Consider the following 15,711-nt stretch of genomic DNA (forward strand, 5'->3'; position numbering starts at 1 on the left):
GAAATAAAGGATAGCAAGCCACACAGAGAATGCAGCAGGCATGGCGGCGGGAGCAAGGCTAGTGTCCCCGAGCAGCAGCAGGGAAGCCGGAGTGGCTGGAGTTGTGTGGGTATGGGGAAGAGGGGAGAGAGATCACTCCCATCTCTGTGGGAGGGGCCTGTGGACTTTGTTTTATCCCTGGCTACCCCAGCCTTTAGGAGTGGGAGCTAGCACAGAGAAGGCGCTTTGATTGATGTTTGCTGGAGCAGGACGAATGCCTGGAGTAGACCCTCAGAGCAGGGCTTGGTGGCAGGGGTGGGCTGTGGGGAGAGTTCACCACAGCCTGGTGGAGGGAGAATAAGTGGCCAGAGGGTGTCCATCCGTGATGGGGACCAAGGGTCCCATGGACAGAAGTGGGAGAGACATGGATCCTGGAGCCACACTCCCCAGCCAGCCCCTCCAGCCTGATTACCTGCCCCCCTCCCTTGCAGAGGTTTCAGTTCTGTGGTCATCTGGACTGTCCCAAGTGGGTCCTGGCAGAGATTGGCACGCTGGCCAAGATGGTTGAGTGCACAGAGTCTAGTCTGGGTGGAGGAGGGGTGCTGGGGCTGGGGATTGTGGGTGTAGATGATGTTTCTCTGGGGCTGGGACCTCAGTGGTCTCAGCCTGTGCTACCATGCTTTGTGACCTTGATCAGCAGCCAGCCTGCTCTGAGCCAGTCCCCAGGAAGGAGGGGTGAGGTTTGCCAGCCTGGCTGATGTAAGGACTTCCCTTCCAGTCCTCTGTGAAGTTGCAGCTGCTCTGCAGCCAGGTACTAAAGAGCTGCTGGGATAGGGGAATGATGTGAGTACAAGACCCAGCACCCCATTGTCCCATGACCTTATGACCCCCAGTGCCCTGAAGCTCTGCACTAGGCCTGGGGAGATGGGTGATCCAGCCTCGCAACCTCTCTGGGCACCTCCCATACTTCTTTCCAGCCTGTCTGTTCTTATTGCAGGATCCAGGCTAAGGGTGAGGGGCTGGTGAATAGGGTACTGGCACCCTCTGAAGGTCTCCTTTCCCCATAGTATGAGAAGATCCTGAAGCTCACAGCTGATGTCAAGTTTGGTGAGTACCCTGCTGAGTCCATAGGCCCCAAGCTACCCTGGGACTTCAGCCTGGTGCCTGGCACAGAGGGGCCCTCTGTATCCACCCCTCCCTGCAGCATCCTTAACTTACCGTCCCTAGTGGAGGAGCATGAGGGAAAGAAAGACATTGACAGTCCCACCTTCCTGTCCTCTGCCAGCTCCTGGTGGAGCAGGAGCAGTGCCTGTGGCTTCAGGAGGCCTGGGAGCTTTGAGCTGAAGTTACTAGGGCAACTGGGAGGTGGCTGGGGCCACAGTGACACCCCTTGTCCCACTCACGGGTGCATCAGAGTCAAGCGATATGAAGGACACAGTAGCAGTGCTGAGTTTCATCCTCTCCAGTGTGGCCAAGCACAGTGTCGATGGCGAATCCTTGGCCAGTGAACTGCAGCAGCTGGGGCCACCCAAAGGTATGGGCTGTGGGTGGGCACCTGGGCAGCCTGGGGGCCAAGGGCTGCTGCCAAGGTCCTGTGACCCTGAGATGTACTTTGCCTTGTCTGGGCCAGGAACCCAAGCCCAGCCCCCACCTGCTACCTCCAGAGCTGCTCCATTCTATCCCCAGAGCACGCGGCCAGCCTGTGCCGCTGTTATGAGGAGAAGCAAAGCCCCTTGCAGAAGCACTTGTGGATCTGCAGCCTACGCAGCAAGTATGAGGCCAGCCAGGGTCCAGGCTCCTTCTAGAAGGCGCACACAGCACACAAAGTGCATGAGTGTCCAGGGAGATGACTAACCATGGTCACATACCAAGCAGCTGCCGAGCTGGGACCTGGCCCTGGCTCTCCTGACTCCCCAAAGCGGGCTGTGGATTTGTACTCTACAGTGGGATCAGACCTTGCTCCTCCTGGCTGATCTTCCCTAGTCCCCTCAGGCCTCATGTGCGAGCACCTAGCTCACTTTGCCCCTCCCTCTCGGAAGCTGGGTCCCTGGGAGCATGAGTGGCAGAAGGGCAGAGACTGTGGGACTCCTCTAGCTGCAATCCCAAGACTCCTGTGTGGTCTAGCTTATGTGTGCTGGGAGGCTTTGACCACCATTTCCGCCTGTAAATGAGGGACTTATACCTGTGGCATGGAGGCGGAGGCTGCATGAGTGCCAAGCACTTGGAGGCCCAAGTGAGCATGGACTTGGAATGGGTGGGTTCCTTGCACTTTATGCAATCTGGGAATGGGAGGCACCCCTGCATGGGCTGACACCATTTACCCCCACCTGGCCTCTTCCCAGCCTCTGGTAAGTCCAGGGCTGGCTGGGGGTCCAGGAGGGCAGCTTTTCCCCTGGCTGTGCGGACTTCTCGGCCTGGTGCCTGGCTCCTCTCTGGGCTCTGGAGTTCCTGGGAACGCTAGCACCTGCTGCATGCCCTCAAGCTTTAGCACCTTGATAAGCAGGGCATGGGACACTCGGGATCAGGCCCACACCCCTGGCCTTAAACTCCTGTTAGCCCCAGCTGGGAGGGATGAGGAGGTGCTGGGGCTTGGATGGGGAACTAGGGGGTAAGGGACTCCGTTTCTGCCCCAGCTTGGCTCAAAGGCCTCCAAAGTGTCGCTGCTGGCCTCTGCCCTCAGGAAGCAGCCCGGCTTCCAGCCATGACACTCACCAGGACAAGGGAAACTCTGATTTGAGCAGGAGGCCTAGGATGAGGAGAGCCACGTATAGCTGAGATGAAGATGCTCTAGCTGGGCTGGGAGGCTTTGGGGCCAGGAGTGCTCTAGAGCAGTGAGCTTGTAAGGCTACACCAGGTGGGGCCCTTGTCTCCCAGACTCTTGAGAAGGCAGAATCTGGGGCCTAAGGACCAGAGATCTGGGGGCTAGGAGATCTTGGAGGGCTCCATGAGGAGGGAGGCAGGCCTAGATCATCAGGCATGTGGAGGAGGTGGATGGACAGAGGGAGAGGACTGCACAGTAGAGGGGGAAGGAGGTACTGACTGAGGTCTGGGATGACGGGTGTGGTGACTTCATGCAGCTGAATCCCAGGAAGCTTGCATTCTTGGTGGGAGGTAAAAGAGGAGCAGGCCTGTCGTGATGGTGGAAAGAGGGAAGAAAAGAGAGGTATCAGGTTTTTAAATAAATTCAGCTTCCAGGAACTGATAAAACTCACTCATTGAATCACTTGAACCTGGGAGGATGGAGGGTGCATGAGCTGAGTTTGCACTCCACTGCACTCCAGCCTGGGCCAGAGCCAACTCTGTCTCAGAAAAGAAAAGAAAAGAAGAAAATCCCACTCATTACCATGGGGAGGGTACTTAATCTATCTTAAGAGGGTCCTCACTAAGGACTCCAAACATCTTACACTGCAGGCCCCACCTCCAGCCTTTGGGGACTGACCATTTCAAATACGAGATGTGGATGGGACAAGCATCCAACCACGCCAGAGGCCCTACCCCTCTCCTCCTACTGTGAGTCCTCCTCTCTGTCCTCAGTCTGAGGTGCATGCTGGCCTCCATGCCTGGCTTCCTAGGAAGTCATCTCTTGGCTCTAAGGGGCTGGGGTACTTGGGCCACTAGGCCAGCTGAGCCCCACTCTCCTAGTCCCAGCCTGTGTCTCCATCATCATTAGCCCACTCTGCTTGCTGCCTTTCCACCTGTTCCTGCAGCCCAGGGCTGGTCTGCAGGCCTGGGTAGAGGACCCAGAAGCAGACTCCCCACCCCTGAGCTCATACTCTCCTGTGCACCATGGCAGCAAATGCACCAGCATGGCCAGGAGTGGTTGCTTGTCCCTGTGATCCCAGTGTTTTGGGAGCCTGAGGTGAGAAAGCCTTGAGACCAGCCTGGGCAAATATAAAGGAGGCCCTGTCTCTGCAAAAATAAAACTAGGCATGGTGGCATACTGTGGTCCCAGCTACTCAGGAGGCTGAGGTGGGAAGATCGTGATGAACTCCAGGAGGTCAAGGCTGCATGAGCTATGATTGCACCCACTGCCTCCAGCCTGGGCAAGCAACAGAGCAAGACTCTGTCTCTAAAACAAGAAACAAAGTGCACCCAGCGTGTGGGATACCTAGCCTCCTGGTGTGTGGACCTGACCGACGGGTCTCTCATTGGTGAGCAGAGGCTGCCTGCTGACTTCCCAGAATATCTCACCACTACACCTGTGTCCCTCCCATGCTCTGGTGGCTTTGGGTGGAGCTGGGTCCTGTCACCACCTCCTCTGCGCCCTAAGGCCAAGCTTAAAACCTATTAATTCTGCCTCTTGAGAACCTTGTCCTGATGAGTCTTTCCCCTACCCATAGGCCCCCTTGGCTCAGAACTTCTTTGTAAAGGGGAGTATAAGGGACTGACTGCTACCAGCCTGGGAGGAATCTCTTGTCCTAGGGCTGGCAGTCCTGGATGGCATATGAGGGTCTTAGACTAGACCCAGATGCCTGTAACCTGAAAGGCAGGCCTCGGGTTGCCCTAGCCTACAGAGCCCCTCATCCAACCTGGACTCCGTGACAGTCCCACTCCCGCATCCTTTGGTCTCTCGGTCCCCTGCTGGGGAACTCTGGTTGGCCACTTCTGGCTTATCTACTCTGAATTCCAGAGGTGGGCCATGATATCCCCTGCGTGAGACACAGTGACAGTGACAGATTGCTTACCTGGCCTAGAGAGGTCAATGGCTTTGGCCAGGCAGAGCTCAGGTCCTGGCCTCCCACCAACCTCTCCGCCTGCCGGGTCTGCCGTGATTCTTGTCTCAGCTTCCTTCCTGAGAAGGCTAGAGGCTAGTGCATGCCACCATGCCCAGCTAATTTTTTTGTAGTTTTAGGTGTAGAGATGGGGTTTCCTACCCATGGTACCTGGTGGATGGTCTTGATCTCCTGACTCGTGATCCGCCCACCTGGGGCCTTTCAAAGTGCTGGAGGATTACAGGCCTGAGCCACTGCACTCCAGCCTCCCCAACAATTCTTCTAGTCTGGTGCCCTGCAGGGTTCATTTTGGAGCACCGGTTTCCGGCCAGCTGCCCTCACCTTGGGTGGATCCCAGGACCCTCCCTGATCATGAAGAATGAGACCTAAAACCCACTGTGGTGCCTGGAAGGAGAGGTCAGCCTCACTCCCATGGCCAGCCTCTGATGCAGGGAGGCATGTTATCCCAGCAGCGAGCCAGGAGCAGAACTCAGGAGGATGGGGGCTCTCTGTAGGTAGCCCTTGGGCTCCAGGGTGGAGCCTCTTTAACCTGGTCCCTCCTGTGACTCTCCTTCTGGCCCCAGCAGGCAATGAAAGCAGCTTGCTGAGGTCACCTTCGTCAGGCAGGGACAGAGAGGACTTGAGTCCTTTCCTTCACTCCACTCCGCAGCCTCTCTCCCACTGCCTCTTCCCCAGGTAATAGAGAACCTGGCTGCCAGCCCTGCAGAAGAGTCCCTTCCTTCTGGTGAGGGATGGAACCAGCTTGGGGCAGGAGGGATGAGGGTTCTGGGGGCCTCCCATCCCTGCCTCACATCTAGCTGGGATGGCATCTGGGTGGCATGGTTTAGGCCTGACAAGGCGGGCCTCTAGGTTTATAGCTCCGGCCCTCGGGCAGGATGCCACATGCCACCTTCTCTCTGCGATCCTGACCTGGAACCCTACCTAGTTAAAGGTCCCCAGGCCTCCCAAGTAATCTCAAGTACTGCCACCACTCCCCGCCTCCAGGCACAGCCTCCAGCCGGACTAATCTCTCAGAGACTTTGTTCAGCCTACAGCCTCTCATGGGACATCGCAGGCTGCTAGCCTCTGCCCAGCACTAACATCTCTCTGTGAGTCTCAACCAGACTGAGCTGCAGCCTTGTGGGTCAGGCAGGGTGCTGACTTAACTGATGGACCTATGACAAGGCGGTTTACTGATGGCGCCACATCTGCTTGCTTCCTGGCTCCTGTGGTTCTTTGGGCAAGATACTCCTCTGTCCTATGCTTAGGTGCCCACATGTGGCTACAGCAGTGCCTTTCCCCTACCACTCATCCCTTGGCTGATGCCAGTGTCCAGGCACCTGTGGCTCCAGGGCAGAAGGCTGAGTGCAGAGCCAGGCTCAGGTAGGATGTTCTGCAGGGTCTGCATGGAGCTGAGAGCCTTGGCCACCCAGCCTGTGGCCATCCATTCCGTGTCACTGCATGACCCCCATCCACCATCCTCCAGGGCCAGGCCTGGGGCCCAAACTGACTCTTTGCCTCCTGGCTCCCCACCTGCCAGGTTCCTGGCTGAGCATGATGGTCTTGTCCAGCCTCCCTTGGATTATCTCAACTGAGGCTTCAGAGCCACTTGGGGACATCACATCTCCTGTCCACCAGGCCCCTCACCAGAGACAGGACTGCCCTAGCCAGCCTCCCCTGGGACATAGCCCAGGGCCCACCTGCCCAAGCTGGGACCCAGCTTCCAGCTACTCTATCTGGGGCAAAAGGCCTGATGGGTGGCTGCCCCCTTCCCTCCCTGGGGAGGCAGGAGAGGAAGGCCAAGCAGGAGATCTAAGCCCCGCCCACCTGGAGGCTGGCTGGCATGGGCCGCACCTGTGCCTTCAGTTCCCACCTTGCTGTAGGTGCAGCGAGGATGAATCCCTCTCCTGACTTCTGCAGGTGCAGATTCCCAGGCTTCCATAGCAGGTGCTTGGGGTGGGCCCCATTTCCCTCCTGGCCCTAGGGAACTCCTGAGCTCCATGAGGCCTTGGGCTCAGCTAGGATTGTTTCACACTGTCACTCTTCCCAAACATGGGCTGCATGCCTCTGTGCCCCTGGGAGGGACATTAAACCATTCCCACCTCCCAGGCTCTGGATCACATGGCCTCCCGCCATGGGGATGCGCTGGCTGAGACAGATGGGGCTGTCTCAGCCCTGTCATTGCCATTCTGGGCAAGCCACCTGTGCCTTGCTTCCTACTTCCCCTACAGCCAGATGGGGACTAATAGGACCTATTTCACCTGCATCTGCGTCTACTTGTTAGCAGGAACTGAGTCCTGAGGGAGGTGCAGGGGAGCCATCGATGGGCAGTGACCGCAGCTGGACTCGGTCTGAGTCCCAGCCCTGGGGTCAGGAGATGTGTTCCTCCTCTGTTTATTCATCTGTGCTCTCTGGGGTCACTGTGATAATGCAGCTGGCCTGTGAGGTGGTGGCTTCCTGGAGATGGTTTGAGGACTAGAGGTGTGTCTGAATCTCCCTCACCCTTGAGGAAGAACCACTTTGGGAAGACTGATGTGTCTGGAAGAAGGAAACCACAGTCTCTGGGTCCCTCAGCTGTCCTCTTCTGTCCCTTCCCAACCCCTCTCTGCTGTCCTGCAGGTTTCATGGTGGCTATCCAGCTTGGTGGCCATCTGGCTGGTCCACACTTCCAGGCGGACTCCTCTCTCATGGGTTCATGTGGCCACTGTGTCACCTGCAGATATGCTTGCTAGCCTAGGGCCTCCTTTCTGGGTACCCAGCCCCTACCTACTTCAGGTATATGCCCCTTTCAGTGCCTTCTCCACTGTATCTCACCAGCTGTGTTTGAACTCTGTCTCTTCCTTACAAAAGCCTGAAACAGCCTTGGCTTGTAGAGGGTCAGGAGACTGTGCTGGAAGACAGAGTGACGGTCTCCTCAGAGTCCACTTAGCCTCAGCCTCCCAGTGCTGCATCCATGCTTTTCTCAAGGCCAGTGAGCCACCTCTTCTCCTGTAACTTCTGTAAAGAGCTCCTGTGGTGATGGAGGGCTGGAGAGAACAGGCTGCCAAGTAACCCTCCCTCCTGAGAAGGGCCTAATGGGGAATGCTTTAGGCACCCAGGCATTCCTGGGAGCATCTTCCAGGGGACTCCTATACCCTGCTCCTGCCCTGGCTCTCTTCTAGCTGGGAAATTGTAGTTGCTTTTGGAGCAGCTGGGCTCATGATCCAGGATAAAATGCATCTACGGGCTGGCTCTCAGGTGCTGGGGTGGGGCAGGGCACTTCATGACAGGGAAGGAGAGGCCTGTGTGTCTCCAGAAGTACAGAGGAACCTGTGCCACAAGTAGCCAACCCTGGGATGCGGGATGACCTTTCACCACCTCTTGATGTCTCTGGGTGTTGGCTGCTGTAAGCCACAGGTAACTCCAAGTGGTTCACCTCCTGGGTCCCCTCACTGGGCCTGCCCACTACCTGCAGGTAGGGGAGCCCATGTGCCAGGACTGTCCTTGGCTTCACTTTGCAATCGTGGGTTCAAAGACTATCCTGGGTTCCACCACCACCAAGCCTCCCAATGGTGTCCTGGATGGGCACAGAAGCTGCTGGGGCTTTCTAGGTTAAGACTCTTGCCTATCCTGGTGTTCCCTACCGCAGCATGGGTTGGAGGGCTACCTCAGTCTCTGCTGGGAGCCCTGTCTTACCTTGCCTGGGCATCCCAACTCTACTGGAAGACCTCTACACACTCTCAAGTGGTTTGATCCACTGTAGAGCATGTTAGGGCCCCGTTGCTCACACACCTCTGGCCTGAGGCTGACTGGTACTGTGGTTAGCTTGGGGTCAGGCTGGGGTGGCCTGCCTCAGCAGTCTTCTTCTAATCCCACTCTTGACCTTTCAATCTTCCTCCTCTTGTGGCTCATCCTCGGACCCCTCCCAGCTCCTGGACACCGAGCGAATTTCCACATCCAGGAAATCACTTTTAAAATACCAGGTTCGGGGCTAGGAGGCCCAGAGCAGACTAAGAAGGCTATGGCCAGGCAGGGCTCTGCCTCCCAGATTTCTGCCTCAACTCCCAGACCCCAGGCCTGAGCCCTGGGCCACCAGGCTACTCCTGGACCCACCAGGACTCTCCACCTCCTGGCCGTGCCTTGTAGAGGTCTGAGGGACAAGGGTCAGCTGGGGATCACGAGATGAAGAAGGTCATAGCTCTAACAAAGTCTTGTCCAGTCATCCCCATCTTCCCAGGCGTCTTCTGACTCTCTCATTTCATCCTAAATTACTTCAATTCTCTGGTTAAAGGCTGTCTCTAAGTGCCTAGAGGTCATGCTGGCTTGGTCCTCTGGCTGGCCCTGGTAGGGCTGGCAGATCTGCCAATCCTACAGCACTCAGGCCCACCCCTTCCCTAGAGACGGAGGTGGCACCAGCCTGCCTCCTCCCTCCTCCTGCCCTGGGGTAAAGCGACCCAAGCCTCCTGCACGCTCCATCCTCAAAGACCAGGCTCTTCTACTTTGGCCTAAAAACGACTTTTGCTGCTCTGTTTTGTGTGACTCCATGAGTTAAGAATGACTTTGCTGTTTTAAAATTTGCTGGAAAACATGGTGCAGAATCCATCTTGCAGACACAATGAGAAGCATAAGGATATAAACTTCCACCATAAAGAGCCGGGAACGGGCTGTTTTTCTTCATTTTGCTGACATGTTGTCTAGGGCTGCTTTGCTACAGGGAGGCAAATAATTTGAGTATGTGATGATGGAGACATTATGGCTCATGGAGCCTTTAAAGAGAGTCGACCTGGCTCCTTTATGAAAATTCTGCCCTGCACTGGATCCATCTAATGGAATTACCATATCGCTCACTCCTAGAGCTGATCCGGCTGAAATGTTGACACCTCCATTGAGATGCTGCTTTATAAGTTTTGACATTTTGTCGCTGCCTCTGGTGGGAGACATGAAAATCACCCTGGGAGGAGTGGCCGTGGTACCAGCACCAATGTGAAGCCCTTTAAGAGGATGGCAGGAGTCAAATGATCTGCTAAGGGGGTTATGGGATGGCCCTCTCAAAGTTGAGGCATGAAGAGGGAACATGGTCTGTCCAAGGAACCGGCTTCTGGAGCGAAGATTTTTTGGTGAAGCTTGGGGTTCTGTGGGAGGCAGGAAAACAAACCAATCTGGCCCTGGGGCACAGCAGCAGGGAGAGTAGCTGCAAGGAGGGGGCGTGAGGCAGAGCCCGGAAGGAGGGCAACCCTGGACTACACTCCCAGGAGGCTGCAATGCTGGGGTGGCAGCACTGTAGGAGTGACCAGCTCTGTGGACTGGAGGGGCCCTGGGAGAGCAGCCCCAGGCTGTGTGTATCTGGGGGACTGATTCTCACCAGCCCCAACCTGACCAGCCTGTTTGGATGGCATGAGCTTGCGGTGGAAGCTATCCAGATTGTAGGGAGGCCTGCAAGAGAGTGTATGGGTTTTGCAGCCTCTGTACTGGGGTGCAGAGCTGAGGTTTTGCCTCTGACTGACTTGGTGTGGGAGGACCTGGCTGCGGCCGGAGGGGATCAAGTGAGGTCCTGGGCACCAGGGAGGTGACGGGACCCTCTCATCCCCCAGATCTTGGACTGTTTTCACTTCTATGTCCAGCTCCTTGGCTGGAACTCTATGTCTCTGTTCCTCTCTGTGGTCTCTAACACATGAGCAAGTATTGTCTGAAGGCCCTGCCTATCTCTCTAGAAGGGGAACACTGAGGTTTAGAGAGGGAAGAGCCTGATGGCCCAGAGACACATAGAGATCACAGCCCCTACTAAAAAACACAGAAATTAGCCGTGTAGTGGCACAGGCCTGTAATCTCCCAGCCACTAGGGCTGGAGGTGATTGCAGAATTATCAGAACCCAGGAGGCAGAGTTTCTTAAGGAGCCATGATCTCACCACTGCACTCCAGCCTGTAACAGAGCGTGACTGTCTCAAAAAAAAGTTAAAACTCACGGTCCAGTATAAACTTTTCAAAATATATACCCCAAACATAGAAAAGTCTAGAAATGCTCTCACCAATGGTAATTTCATGGAAAGAATTCTTACAGTGGACTTGTTTTGGTTATCTGCATTTTTTCTTTTTATTTTTGGATATAGGGTCTTGCTCTCTCACTGCCTCCAGGTTTTCGGAGCAGTGGACCATCAGATCACTGTAGCCTCCTGACCTCAGGACTTGGGTTTATCCTCCCACTCCCTAGTCTCCTTTCTGGAGTGAAGCAGCACTGAGCAGGCACATGCCACCACACCTGGCTAATTTTGGATTTTTGGATTTTTTGCAGAGATGGGGTTTTGCCGTGTTGCTCAAGCTGGTCTTAAGTGATTCACCCACCTCGGCCTCCCAGAGTGCTGGGATTACAAGTGTGAGCCATGTGTGCCAGGCCTATTTTCTATAATGACCGTCCGTGACCATGGATTTCATGTGCCAATATTTTTCTAACAATAATATTTACAAAGCATACTAGGAAAAATATTCAGAGAAAAAGAAGAATACAAAATTGTAAAAATCATATATAACTAGTTTTTTTTTGTTGTTGTTGTTAAAGGAAGAAAGAAACAAAGTAGATTGTCCAGGAAGATAGTTACTTCCACTTTGTATTTCTCTGGTGAACTCATTAGGAACTCTAAAAAGTTCCAGGAGTAGAATCACGGGGTCAGAGTACCCCGGCTTTAACTTCTGGTTCAGAGAATCCTAACAACTCACATTGTCACCAGCAAGTTCTTTGACTACCTGAGCAAATCTCACCTTAAATCAATTCTCACCTGACATTAGCTGCTCAGCTTTCCGCTGATACGTTGATTCCAGGAGACTCCTTGAGTTCTGCGTGTTCAGCTGGCCTCCGGTGGCCCCATTATTATTTTCTGCCAGGTAAAGGTCAGTCACCTGCACACAGATCTCATCACTCACGATATGCTGCAGCTGGAATCAAACAAAAGCAAGCTGTTAGTGAACACACAAAACATTTCTCCATTATACAGTCAACTCAGAAAAGATTTTAATTTCTTTTGCTAGCAATTTTAGAAAATTAATCATACAAACCACTGTATCATTTTCTTGGAGAATAATCAAGCCAAGATTTTCAACCATCTCAGTGGTCCATTGTAAAATTTTCATATCTATTTAAAATCAAAACCAGAGAGAATTTAGGTTAACGTACTTTTGTTGTTGTTTTTTGAGACAGAGTCTCACTCAGTCACCAGGTTGGAGTGCAGTGGCTTGATCTTCACTCACTGCAACCTCTGAATCCTTGGTTCAAGTGATTCTCCTGCTTCAGCCTCCTGAGTAGCTGGAAATATGGGCACGCACCACCACCCTCAGCTAATTTTTGTATTTTTAGTAGAAACAGGGTTTCACCATGCTTGCCAGAATGGTCTCTATCTCCTGACCTTGTGATCTGCCTGCCTCGGCCTCCCAAAGTGCTGGAATTACAGATGTGAGCCACAGAGCCTGGCCTAAGGTACTGTTTATTTAAAATTCTAAGGATCTTTAAATAATTTTCCATGGATCATATTTTTATTACAGTTTAAAATCATTTATAATTTGCTTTCACACATGTTCTCCCTCATTTGATCCTCACAACTGCCCTGGGAAGCAAGTTGGAGACAGAGTAGGGGACTGTTAGGAGACAGATTTACACAATGCATAAGAAAGCTCACTGTGAGCCGGGTGAGGAAGGGAGCCTTGGAGAATCATGAATGCAGTATCTATGTCTATATCCCCAGCCCAACTACAACGCCTGAAATTCATTAGGTATTTAAGAAATAGCTGCTGAATTATTGCCTAGTGGTTCTCAGTTGAAGAAACACAATTGGGACTAACAGTCAAGCTTCCTGACTCCTAGCCCAATACTTTTACAAACACACCACCTATTTTTCTATATATGATAGAAAGTATAGTGCTTAAGTTGTACATAATGTTAACTCACTTTCAATACAGGTCAATAATGATTAACTGTCAGTAGCTTTTGTGACAAACTTAGTAAACTAGAAAGTTGAACCTTTCAGTGTTCCCATTCTCATGTCATATGCTATTTCTGTTTTGAAATAAAAATCCTTCCAAATGAAACTTTATCCATCAAAATGACAGAGAAGTGAAAATAGATACAAGAAGAAAGCAAAGCATTAATTTCAACATCGATTTGTCTATTTTGTTTTAAAAGTATAACCACCAAGCCATTCTATTTTTAGGAAGATACATTCTTTTTGAAGTGTTAGAAACCATGATGACTGTTCTTAACTTTATGTCCTAAATGACCAGTATGTGTATTAGTAGATAACTGGACACACTCAGAAGGGTGACTGAGTGTGGCAGAAAGGGCAGTATGTCCAGCAACTGCAGATGAATAAGTGACAATTAGTCCAGATAATGGATTCTGATACAACCATTCAACTATTGCTTATGAGTACTTGATAACACAGGGAAAAGCTTAAGATACAGTATTTTAGAGAGAAAAAAAGGAAAGATGGAAAAAAAAATAGATGGAAAGCATGACTTCAGTCATGCATAAAGATGCTTCCACTTTGTCCTTTTTGTTTGTTTGTTTGTTTGCTTTTGAGACAGGGTCTCTCTCTTTCTCCCAGGATGGAGTGCAGTGGCATCATGATCTCAGCTCATTGCAGCCTCTACTTCCTGGGCTCAAGCAATACTCCCATCTCAGCCTCCTAAGTACCTGGGACTACAGGTATGTGCCACCATGCCCAGCTAACTTTTTGTATTATTAGTAGAGATGGGGTTTTGCCATGTTACTCAGTCTGGTCTCAAACTCCTGAACTCAAGTGATCTGCCTGCTTCGGCCTCCTAAAGTGCTGGGATTATAGACATGAGCCACCACCTCTACTTTATACTTTCTTGTTGAAATAGACTCTATTACTGATGCCCCACCCACACCCTTTTTTTGGATATCTGGCTCCTCCTCGAGTCTCTGGAAAGGGCAGCACTACAAATCCAGGGACAACTAGGGAACTCCCACCCTCACTGCTAGGCAGATCAGATTCTCTCTCCTGCTCATTGGAAATGACACAGAGAGTTTTCAATAGGTTTTTTTGCAGAGGAGCATCTGTATGGAAAGGTCCAGTAACACTGGGACCAGGAGTACTTCCAGGGCAAGCCAAAGCCTCAGAGGCTGGAGGAGCCTGGAGCACATGCTGAATGTTCATCTGCAGAGCAGTGCACAAGCATGGAGCAGAAGTCCAGAGTGAAGGCATGCAGGAGAGGAAAATCACCTCCCAGCCCAGGTAGGCCTTCCATGGTGTGGTCATATTTTGAGTTTTGTACTTAGATGTCTATGAGGTTGCCTGTTGTATTCTTAATACAAATCCCCCTTAAGCCAGCCTAGAATAGGTTAAGATAAATGTAATGACTTGACTTGGCTGGAGTGCAGTGGTGTGATCACGGCTCACTGTAGCTTCAACTTCCTGGGCTCAGGTGATCCACTTCTGCCTCCCGAGTAGCTGGGACTACAGGCATGAGCCACCATGCCCAGCTAATTTTATGTATTTTTCTCATAAAAATATTTTTCAGAAGAAATCTTATATATAATACATTGAAAATCACTGATTGGTTTTTCTTCATCTTTTCTGTGAATGTGTAGGTGTTTGAGTCTCTTGTATTTATTCTTTTACACAGGATATGGGCTGTTTGAAAACTATTTCATTATTTTCATCATCATCATTCATTTCAGCCACTTCAGATTTTCATCTTTTTAAAAATGTTGATGTACAAACCGGTGTGGGGCCCTAGATATCCACTGTCTTCTCAGGAGTGTCAGGAGTACCTAAAACCTTTTTCTTCTTATGTAAAACTTGGCCTTTTGTAGACATCTGATGATTCATTTTTGAAATACCTTCCATTTTCTGTAAAATCAAAGAAGGAAAATAATAATCAATTCCTTTTTAAGCTAATTTCTTCCCAAGTAATCCTTTCCTTTTAAATCACTCCTCCATTCATAGCTTTTGTGTAAGTGCCAATTCTGATTATACATTTCACTGATGGATATGATGGCTGCTTAAATGGAATATTCCAGTCTTGAAAGAGTTCTTTCTGTACTTTTTCAGGTGACATAAAATGACTCTCCAAGAGTCTTTCACCAAACAGGTAGTTGTTCATTGTTTCAGCAACTATCTCGGCAAAATCCTCAGACTTAAACTCCACAAATGCATAGTGTTTGCTATTTCCCGGCTTTTTATTTCTGAATAGTCTGAACGTTGTAACAGTGCCTTGTAACTGGGAGAAATAGGAAAGGATCTGGGTTTCGTTCAGTAGGTTAGGTAGGTGGCGCACATAGACTACTCCAGAAGAAAGGTGTTCTTGTTTTTGTATTTTGTTTCATTTGTTTGTTTGTTTCTGAGATGGAGTTTCACTCTTGTTGCCCAGGCTGGAGTGCAATGGCATGATCTTGACTCACTGCACCCTCTACCTCCTGGATTCCAGTGATTCTCCTATCTCAGTCTCCTGAGTATCTGGGATTACAGGCATGCACCACCACACCCAGCTAATTTTTGTATTTTTAGTAGCGACAAGATTTCTCCCTGTTGGTCAGGCTGGTGTAGAACTCCTGGATTCAAGCAATCTGCCTGCCTTGGACTCCCAAGGTGCTGCAATTAGAGGCATGAGCCACTGCACCCAGCCCAGCCTTGACTTTGAAATATATGTTGTTCATCCAGTCAACAGTGAACTCTGGGGGAACACCAAAGATGAGGAGAATGAGAGAAGAGATACCTCCAATTAAAGGAGTTAAGAAGAGATGCTTGAACTCATGTTTTAAAAAGTCACTGCAGGTTGGGCACAGTGGCTCATGCCTGTAGACACAGCACTTTGGGAGGCTGAAGTGGGTGAACTGCTTGAGCCTAGAAGTTTGAGACCACCCTGGGCAACATGGCAAAACCCCATCTGTACACGAAATAAAATAAATTAGCCGAACGCGGTGGCGCCTGTGGTCCCAGCTACTTGGGAGGCTAAGGTGGGAGGTGGAGGCTGCAGTGAGCTGAGATCCACCACTCCACTGCAGCCTGCATGACAGAGTGACACCCTGTC

The 15,711-nt window shown here is 51.5% G+C and overlaps 2 long non-coding RNA genes and 1 pseudogene across 4 annotated transcripts; 2 read left to right on the plus strand and 1 right to left on the minus strand.

Annotated features, from left to right (window-relative positions):
- The first annotated feature begins 436 nt into the window (after positions 1 to 436).
- On the plus strand, positions 437 to 1,750 carry LOC116272637. 2 transcript variants are annotated; one of them, XR_004181271.1, is made up of 4 exons: positions 437 to 822; positions 977 to 1,086; positions 1,394 to 1,513; positions 1,610 to 1,750. It is a non-coding gene; the product is annotated as an uncharacterized LOC116272637 (long non-coding RNA). The 2 variants fall into 2 exon arrangements; XR_004181272.1 differs by having other exon boundaries at positions 1,047 to 1,086.
- Positions 1,751 to 13,318: 11,568 nt separating this feature from the next.
- LOC116272638 lies at positions 13,319 to 13,916 on the plus strand. 2 transcript variants are annotated; one of them, XR_004181273.1, is made up of 2 exons: positions 13,319 to 13,360; positions 13,716 to 13,916. It is a non-coding gene; the product is annotated as an uncharacterized LOC116272638 (long non-coding RNA). The 2 variants fall into 2 exon arrangements; XR_004181274.1 differs by having other exon boundaries at positions 13,728 to 13,916.
- Positions 13,917 to 14,228: 312 nt separating this feature from the next.
- LOC101015135 lies at positions 14,229 to 14,988 on the minus strand (annotated as a pseudogene).
- Between the last annotated feature and the right edge of the window lie 723 nt (positions 14,989 to 15,711).

This window comes from Papio anubis, unplaced genomic scaffold (genome assembly GCF_008728515.1).
Source record: "Papio anubis isolate 15944 unplaced genomic scaffold, Panubis1.0 scaffold1440, whole genome shotgun sequence".
Taxonomy (NCBI): domain Eukaryota; kingdom Metazoa; phylum Chordata; class Mammalia; order Primates; family Cercopithecidae; genus Papio; species Papio anubis.